Source organism: Cryptomeria japonica, chromosome 8 (assembly GCF_030272615.1).
Source record: "Cryptomeria japonica chromosome 8, Sugi_1.0, whole genome shotgun sequence".
NCBI lineage: Eukaryota > Viridiplantae > Streptophyta > Pinopsida > Cupressales > Cupressaceae > Cryptomeria > Cryptomeria japonica.
Genome location: NC_081412.1, coordinates 672,893,013 through 672,902,925, shown reverse-complemented (window position 1 = coordinate 672,902,925; position 9,913 = coordinate 672,893,013).

Below are 9,913 nucleotides of genomic sequence, written 5' to 3'. Positions count from 1 at the left end.
TTGAAGATCTAATTGAAGAACAGATTGAGAAGCCTAGCAAGCCCAACAAGGGACAAGATAAGTCGTATGGCAAGATTATTTTGAGCAAATAGAATCTACTTTAGCATTTCAAATGTGAAGTTGCAGATATATTTTTATTACTATTGTCTATCTTTTAAGTGACAGGAAATCTCTTAACAGAGTGGACTTAACAGTCTTATTTGTAAACCCTCTAGCAAGGTAACATTCTAAATGAGTGTTTGAAATCCTTTGACAAGGTCACTTCTAAAGAAGTGCAAGACTCTAACAAGTTTGAGGGAAATCCCTTAATCGGGTCACATCTAGCAATGTGTTTGTAATCTATAATTGGATTACCTTTTAACTGAGCATACTCTAAAAGGGTATATTTCTTAGTGGGTTCGAAATCCCACAGTGGTTTTTCCCTATTTGGGTTTCCACATTAAATCTGGTGTTAAATGTGTTTTGATGTTTCATGTTTATCTGTTTGAATGATTTATAGCCATAGTTGTATAGCAGTAAAGGCTATTGAGGTTGAATCTCATAAATATATTACTTAGTGAGTTTTTATGATTCACCCCCCCCTCTCATCCTAATCAACAATTGGTATCAGAGCTTTGGACTTTGGAAGAAAACTTTAAAGGTACTTGAGGCAAAGATCCAAAGATGTATAAAAGGGATGCACCAAAGCTGAACAAGTCAAGTTTCTCCACATGGTAGAAAAGGATGAAGCTGCACTTGTCAAGAATTGGAGAATATGCAACATATTATCTAGAGAATGATTACATTGCACCTAGCACCTACCCAATTACAATGGAAAAGATAAAGGCAAAGAAAGAACATATTCAAGCAATGATTTAAATAACATCAACATTAACCGACTCAAAGTTTAATGACCTAGAAGGATGCAATGATGCCAAAGTGATGTGGACCAATCTCATATCTATGTATGTTGGTGATGAATATGTTTAGAGAGAAAAAGTAGATAGTTTAAGAGGTCAACTTGAATCCATGAGAATTAATGAAGGTGAGAATAGAACCCAATATAGTACAAGGTTAAAGGAGACAGTCAATCAAATCAAAGGACCAGGAGGAACTATAGAAGAAAAGGATGTAACAAGTAAGTTGCTTAGAACACTTCTACCTGCTTATGCCATTCGAGTCTCTGCAATCAATGAACTAGGGTTTGTACCAAATATGTCACTTTCTTTGGATGCTACTCTCGATAAGCTACATGCATTTGAGTTAAGTGATTTTGATAACAATGGGTCTTCAGTTAATAAAGTTGAATTTGCATTCAGTTCTTTACATATTGGTGAATCTGATGATTACAATGATAGAATGTATAAGTATACTGAAGGAAATCATAGTGGAGCAAGTGAAATATTTTGCAAAAACATGGAAGAGGTACACAAACTATATGAGGAAATCAAAAAGCAAGAAGAGTTTGAAGCATTATTAGCCAAAAAGTTACTGAGAGGCAAAGGTAAGTACAAAGGAAAGTTACCTTTAAAATATTTTAACTATGATAGAATAGGACATATGGCCTCTAACTATCCTGACAAGGAATCTAGTGAAAAGTGAGACTACCGAGATGAAAGACAGAAAGACAACCAATATAGAGGACACTGAGAATTTAGAAGGATAGATAAAAAGACATGCCTAATAGCTGATGAGGAATCTAATGATCATAAATCTGATGAGACTGAGATAGAGGAAGTTGTTTGTGTGGCTATCAAAGATGGATCAAATGAAGAAAGGTATGTGGAAAAAGCCCTAATATCTCATATAAATAAAAATGATTCTTGGATCATAGATAGTGGATGCTCACATCACATGACAGGTGATAAACACAATTCTGTGAGATTAGAAGATTATGATACAGGTTATGTAAGATTTGGTAATGATGCTCCATGTCCAGTAAAAGGTAAAGGATCCATAACACTTCTTGATAATGCTAAATGTGATGATGTATACTGAGTTGAAGGTCTGAAATACAATTTGTTAGGTGTAGTAGAGCTAAACAATATAGGATACCGAATAGAATTTCATAAGGGATGTGTCAAAGTTCATGACAAACATGAAAAGATGGCTGCTACCAAGACACAAAAAAAAGTTAATACATTTCATCTTGACTCAACTAGGAACAATTGTCTGTATGCTAAATAGAAGATACCTAGTTATGGAATAAAAGGTTTTGTAATGTAAATTTTGATAACCTGATCAAAATAAGCAAGAAGCACCAATTAAGAGGTCTACTGAGCTTGGAAAAACCTGAGAATGCAATATGTCGAGGATTCCAGATGGGTAAGATGACAAGGTCAAGCTTTACAAGTAAGTCCTACACTTCTAAAGAAATTTTAGATCTTGTACACACTGATCTTTGTGGTCCTATGAAAGTTCAAAGTTATTATGGAGATAGATAGTTCATATTATTTGTGGATGATTACTCAAGAATGATGTCAGTTATGTTTTTAAAAGAGAAATCAAAAGACTTTCAAATGTTCAAATGGCATAAGGCTAGAGTTGAAAAAGAAACAGGAAGACAGTTGAAATGTCTAAGATCTAATACAAGAGGAGAATTCATCTCTGATGAATTTAACCTATTTTGCAATGTTCATGATATAAAGAGACAAGTGTCTGCATCGAGAACACCTCAGCAAAATGGAATAGCTGAAAGAAGAAACATATCAATTGTAGATTGCGCCAAAACCCTGATGATAGAATAGAGGGTACCTCAAACATTTTTGAGAGAAGCAATCAGCACATAGTTTACACCCTGAACCGAGTACAACTGAAGAAAAGAACTTTGAAGACACCATATGAAATATTGTATGATAAGAAGCCCAATGTAAGCTATTTTCAAATATTTGGGAGTAGATGTTATGTTCACAAAGATGACAGAAATGGAAAGTTTGATTAGAAAATTGAAGAAGGAACATTTCTTAGTTATTCTTCTAGAAGTAAAGCATTTAAATGTTTGATCAAATCATCTAACAAAATAGTGGAAAGTGCAAATGTGAAAATTGATGAATTTGTAGAAAGAAATGATGAAGGAGATTCCAAATAACCAGAAGATTATGAAGAGTTTGTTTATGTTCAACCGAGAAATTCTACTGAGAAAGTTGATGAAGAAAATGAAGAGAATACTCAGCTACCAAGTGATGAAGAAGATCATACAGAGCCTACCAAGCCTATATTAGGCAAATATGTCAAAAGAAATCATGCTTCAAGTCAAATTATAGGAGATAAGGATGATCCAGTAATGACAAGAAACAAACTAAGACAAAACACATGTCTGATATCTAAATTTGAACCAAGAATAGTAAAAGAGACATTTAGTAATGAAGATTGGATAAATGCTATGACAGAAGAAATTGAACAAATCAAGAAGAATGAAACATGAACACTGGTCCCAAGACCAAAAGAGAAAAATGTAATCGGTACAAAGTGGATTTTCAGAAACAAGCTAAATGAAAAAGGAGAGGTCATTCAGAATAAAGCAAGACTAGTTTGCAAAGGTTATGATCAAGAAGAAGGAATTGATTATGGTGAGACTTTTGCACCTGTGGGAAGACTTGAAGGAGAGAGAACATTGTTGGCATATGTTGCTTACAAAAATTTCAAGGTATATCAAATGGATGTTAAATCTGCATTTTTAAATGATATATTAGAAGAGGAAGTTTATATTGAACAACCTTAAGGATTTATTGAAGACAAGAATAAAGATCAGGTATGTAAGTTGAACAAAGCATTATATGGTTCTTTTGATGGTAATAAAGCTCCCGATCTAGATGGCTTCCCCATGTTCTTCTTCCAAGATTTCTGGGACATTGTAGGTCAAGATGTTTCCAATGGGGTCAAGGAATTTTTTGGGGCTAGAAGACTTTTGAAAGAAATTAATGGCACTTACATTGCACTTATTCCCAAAATCCAATGTGCTAACTCCATGGACAAGTTCAGACCAATAAGCTTATGTAACTCTTTTTATAAGATTATCTCCAAGGTTCTTACTACCAGAATCCTGACTATCCTTCCCTCTTTGATTAATCATCAGCAAAATGGTTTTGTCCCAGGAAGACAAATTCTTGACTCCATTATTACTATCCATGGGAATATTCATTCTCTCATAAGGGGCAAGAAGTAGGGTCTCATCCTTAAGCTTGATCTCTCTAAGGCCTATGACGGGGTTGATTGGTCTTTTCTTGTGAAGGTTCTTGTGGCTTATGGCTTCTCCTCCAAATGTGTTGACCTCTTTAGTCATCTTATTACCTCAGCCTCTTTTGCTATTCTTGTCAATGGATCACCATCCCCCTTCTTCCAAGCATCAAGAGGATTGAGGCAAGGGGATCCCATTTCCCCTATCCTCTTCATTATTATGGCTAAATGTTTTGGTAGGTATATGGAAAGCATGGTGATGCAAGGATCTTTTAAGGGACTTCAACCTTCTTGAGCTGATCATACATGTTCTCACCAACAATTTGTGGACGATACCATTGTCATGGGGGAATCAAGTATCTCAGAAGCTAGAACCCTGAAGGACACTCTTTGTAAGTTTTCCTCTGCATCTGGTCAGCTCATTAATTGGGTCAAAAGAAAAGTTTTTTTCATTAATACTCCAGAGAGAAGACAACATAGAATTAGCAGAATTCTGGAATGTCAGATTGCTGATCTTCCTGCCACTTATCTTGGCCTCCCATTGGGCATTGCACCTCCTGATTATTTTTGGAGCTCTTTGGTGGACAAATTTCATAAAAAGCTAGATGGATGGAAAGGAGCCCTTTTAAGTCAGGCTGGAAAGCTTCAACTTCTAAAGGCTTCTCTTCAAAGCATACCTATCTATGCCCTCAGCCTTTTCAAAATTCCAGTAAAGTATGCTGATGCTATTGAGAAAATTCAAAGAAATTTTCTCTAGTCAGGGGTTGAGGAAAAGAAAAGAATGTCTCTTGTGGCTTGGGATTAGGTATGCAGACCGAAAAGTAAAGGTGGTCTGGGCCTGAGAAGAATCCAGACCCTAAATGAAGCTCTTTTGTCTAAACAGGTTTGGAGAATGTTCCACTCAGATAGTGAATGGTGTAAAATCTGGAGAAGTAAGTATTCTCTTCTGTCCTCTTCTCTTTCCTCTTTTATCAATTCTAATATTAGTATGAATGGGTCCCATATCTGGAATCATGCCTCTAAGTGTAGAGACAACATTGCTAAAGGGGTTATATGGAAAGTTGGCAATGGTAGGAAAATTAAATTCTAGGAAGATCCCTGGGTTTTTGATAAATCTTTGACTAATATCCCAGAATGGGCCCCTTATGCCTCCTCCTATATTAGAACTTTTGGTCCTTTAGTTGAAGGGTATTGGATAGGTAATAAATGGCAGAACATTGAAAGTATCCACCCAAACCTTATTAAGCTTAAAAACCATCTTTCATCGGTCTGGTTGAATGAAGACGAAGACTCCCTCATTTGGAAATATGAACTTAAAGGCAATATTACTGTCTCTTCTATGTATGGTGTTCTCTCCACTGCCCCTTCTGAAAATCCTTTATGGTCTAAAGCTTGGATAAAGGGACTGATCCCTAAAATCATTTTTTTCTATTGGACTATTCTTCAAAATAAAATCTTGACCTTAGATAATCTCAAGGGCAGAGGTTTTGCTTTCCCTAATAGATGTGCTCTGTGTCTTGAGGAGGAAGAGTCTGTAGACCATCTGGCAATCCACTATTCCTATTTTGCTTCTATCTAGGAAAGATTTATTAAGAGTTTTTGCATTGATTGGGTGTTTCCTAACACTATCAGTGATTTGTTTTACTCCTAGAATTATCATTGGTCTAACTCCTTTTTGAGAACCCTATGGCAGCTATCTCTCCCTCACATTCTATGGGGGTTATGGAAAGAAAGAAACAATCATATTTTCAGGGACAGTTCTCTTACTCAGGATATTGTTTTCTAGAAAATAAAATGGGCTATTGTGGAGAACATTGGGATCATTGGGGCCCCCTACTTTTTGGCCAGACCTTTAGAATCTCACATTTTAAGTTCCTGGAGTTTTAAGAATGCTGACAGTTTTGATCCCAAACAAAACAAAAGATTAGAAGCGAGATGGCAAACTCCCTCTCATGGTTGGTTCAAAGTCAATTTTGACAGTGCTGCAAAAGGTAATCCGGGCCCTACGGGATGTGGAGCTATTGTTAGAGATGATAAAGGTATATGTAAGGAAATGATTGCTATTCCAATAGGAAGCCAAACAAACCACAAGGTAGAAGTAATGGCAGCTCTCCAAGGCATTCTCCTCACAAAAATATGGAATTTCCCCTACCTATGGATTGAAAGGGACTCTAACAACATCATTAAATGCCTCAAGGGGACCTCTAAGCCCTCATGGTCTATCAATAACTGTATAACAGCTGATAGAGACCTCATTAACACTTTTGAGAAAAGTTTCATATCTCATATTTACCATGAAGCTAATGGTTCTACTGATTGGGTAGCCAATGTGGCTATCAATCAAGATGAAATGATTACTTGAAAGGGAGAACAGGGCCTCCAAGAAGATGCCAGATTAATCATTTTTAAGGATCGATACAATAGCACCCCAAAGATCATTAATAGACAAAATAACAATGAAACAAATTAATAGGAGTGCTTCAATATTTTCTAATATTGTCAGCACTAGTTTCTAGATTCTGGAAACTATCAGCAGAACCCAGTTTCTGGAAACTATCAGCAGAATCCAGATTCTGGAAATTATCAACAAAATTCAAATTCTGGAAACTATCAGCATTGGCGAAGGGAAGTCAACAGTAGATTATGTGGAGGATTTGACCAAAACTATTGCTAGAGCTAAAAATATGAGAGACTCCTTCAACCCCAGACTTGAGCAAATTGAGAAAGACCTGATTGAGAGGAAAGCAAATGCCAATGCTATGGATCAAACAATGGTGGAAACTGTCAATAAAGTTACCAAAATTGAGGAATGGCTTAAAATTATCATAGAGAAAAGCTTAAACATTTTGAAAGCCTCTGCTGGAAAAAGCAAAACCCTCATCAGCAATTTGGAGGAGGAGAAGGATACCCTAGAAATTAACCCTGACACTGAAGGAACGGGAGATTTTCAAGGACCCAGAACAAGAACTAGTGGAAAAAAGAATGATAATAAGCCAAATAAGGACTTGGATGAACTTAAAGCAGCTCTGGCCAATTACGACTAGCTGATGATTAAGGAGGAGGACCTCCTGAAGGCTTTATAATTGTGCAGTGTTTTCTCTGGTTTCTTCATTTTGTTGATTTTGTCCACTGTTGTCCTTTCTATTTACTGGCTTTATTTCCAGTCATTGTGTTAGTTGTTCTTTCTTGGTTTGGATTCTCTTTGATGATCCTATTTAATCTCCTTTGTTAATGTTTTCGGGTCCTTAAAACCTGTTTTTCCTATTAATTAGAACAAAGCATTATATGGTCTAAAACAAGCATCTAGAGCATGGTATGAAAGAATGCACTCTCATTTGATCAAAATTGGATTTATAAGGACAAGTGAAAACAACAACATGTATATGAAGAATGATGAGAACAATGGTATACTACTTTCAGTCATATTTGTTGATGATATTATTTTTTGTGGAAATGACTCCCTATGCAAGAACTTTGGAAATGAAATTTGCAAAGAATTTGAGATGTCATTAATTAGTACAATAAAGTATTTTATAGGTTTACAGATACTGCAAATGAAAAATGAGATTTTCATTACTCAATCCAAATATATAAAAGAAATCTTGAAGAAATTTGGAATGAAGGATTCTAAACCTATAAGTACTCCTATGACTACCAATTGTAAACTATCAAAGAATGATGAATCTGCATTTGTTGATGAGACACTTTACCGATCTATGATTGAAAAGTTGCAATATGTGGTTCATAGCAGGTTGGATATAGCACATGCAGTAGGTATAGTTGCAAGATTTTTTGTAGATCCCAATGAAACCCATATAATAGCAATCAAAATAATTTTCAGATACGTAAAAGGCACTGAAGATTATGGCTTAGTATATCAAAAAGGGAATGTTTTTGACTTAAAAGTCTATACTGATGACAATTGGGCAAGAAACATTGATGATATGAAAAGCACAAGGGGTGGAGCTTTCTTTTTGGGAGACAGACTAGTAAGTTGGCTTGGCAAGAAACAAGGATACATTTCATAGTCAACAGTTGAAGCTGAATATGTCGCAGCAGCATTAAATTGTAGCAATATAGCATGGATCAAACAACTATTGGAAGGTATGAATGAGAAAGTAACCAAGCTAGTAACTATATTCTGTGATAATACTAGTGCCATTAACATTTCAAAAAATCCGGTAATGCACTCTAAGACAAAGCATATCTCTATAAAGTATCATTATCTCAAAGAAGAAGTTCAAGAGAAGAAAGTTATGCTGAAATATATCAGTTCAAAGGAACAAACAGCAGACATCTTCACAAAACCATTGCCAAGGGACACTTTTAAGTATCTCAGAAGTCAATTAGGGGTCCTACCCCTATCTAGTACTCACTGTCAGAGTTTAGTGAAAGCATCAATTATATGAATCTAAAAGAATAACTATCTGTCAAGTTGATGCTACTTTACAATTTAGGAGGCTGCCTAAAGTTGTACAATTACAAGTGATTGAAGACAAAGATGATCTGACCGTGAATGAGACTGCAAGGAAATTACTTCAAAGGAAGAAATCATGAATTAGTTTTTTTCTTTTTTTGGCATTGTTGTCAAAGGGGGAGAAGACTAAATAGAGAAGACTTCAGGAAGGAATCTACACAATTGGAGAAGTTGATGCAACAATCAGAATCCAAATCAATTGAAACAAATCAAGTTGGTTTTGCTATCAATGCCAAAGGGGGAGATTGTTGGCATTACAATGGAAAGGAGATTGTTAGCATTCCAAGAGGATATTGAGAAGGTTGTTGGAGATCATTGATATAACTGAAGAAGGATGATTTCTATTTTAATAATATTTTTTTGTCATTTATGTCAAGCAATTGATTTTCTGATTTAGTATGATGTTGTCATATCTTGAGAAGAATATTTTGATGAGTATTAAGAGGTCGGTAAGTGACACAGAAAGAATATGATAAAGAAGGGGAATAATAAGTTATTCAATGGGCAACTATTACCAAGTTAGACAGTGATGAGATCATGTTGTTTTGATTGTTTTGATATCCTACATATGTTGTTGATTAGAAGTTTAAATATTGTATGTTGTAATCGAGCTAAGAACCTAGTTGGTAAACCCTAAGGTTATTGCTATCGGTTAAAGAAGGCAGAATGTAAATTGAGTAAGGTCCAATATTTACCGAGTAACAACAAAGTTAATAGATTGCATTGGATGGATAAAAGCATTATTTAATGAAGGATGTTGATGAGCTGGAGAAGAATAAATGATTGGTATGCCATGCATGAAATTTGCTGAGGATCATCGACATGGAAAATCAAGAGGAAGATCTACAGTGTAGATTGAACCACAATAACCTTGCACTAGTTCCAAGGAAGGAATGCAAGTTCCAAGGCGAGGTAAAACATTTTCAGATTGAAGGATACAATGAACCTAGTCAAGTTTGAAGATCTGATGGCTAAGATTGATCATGGGAAATGTGATCAAGGAGATTAAGCGGTTGGGAACTGTCTATAAATAAGGAATTGTTGATGAACAATGGATGTGGACAAATGTATGCACAATGATGCTACAGTAATGTTTACCGGGCATAGAAGCTTGCAGATCTGATTCAAGAACAAATTGAGAAGCCTAGCAAGCCCAACAAGGGACAAGATAAGTCATATGACAAGATTGTTTTGAGGAAATAGAATCTGCTTTAGCATTTCAGATGTGAAGTTGCAGATATATTTTTATTACTAGTGTTTCTCTTTTAAGTGACAAGAAAT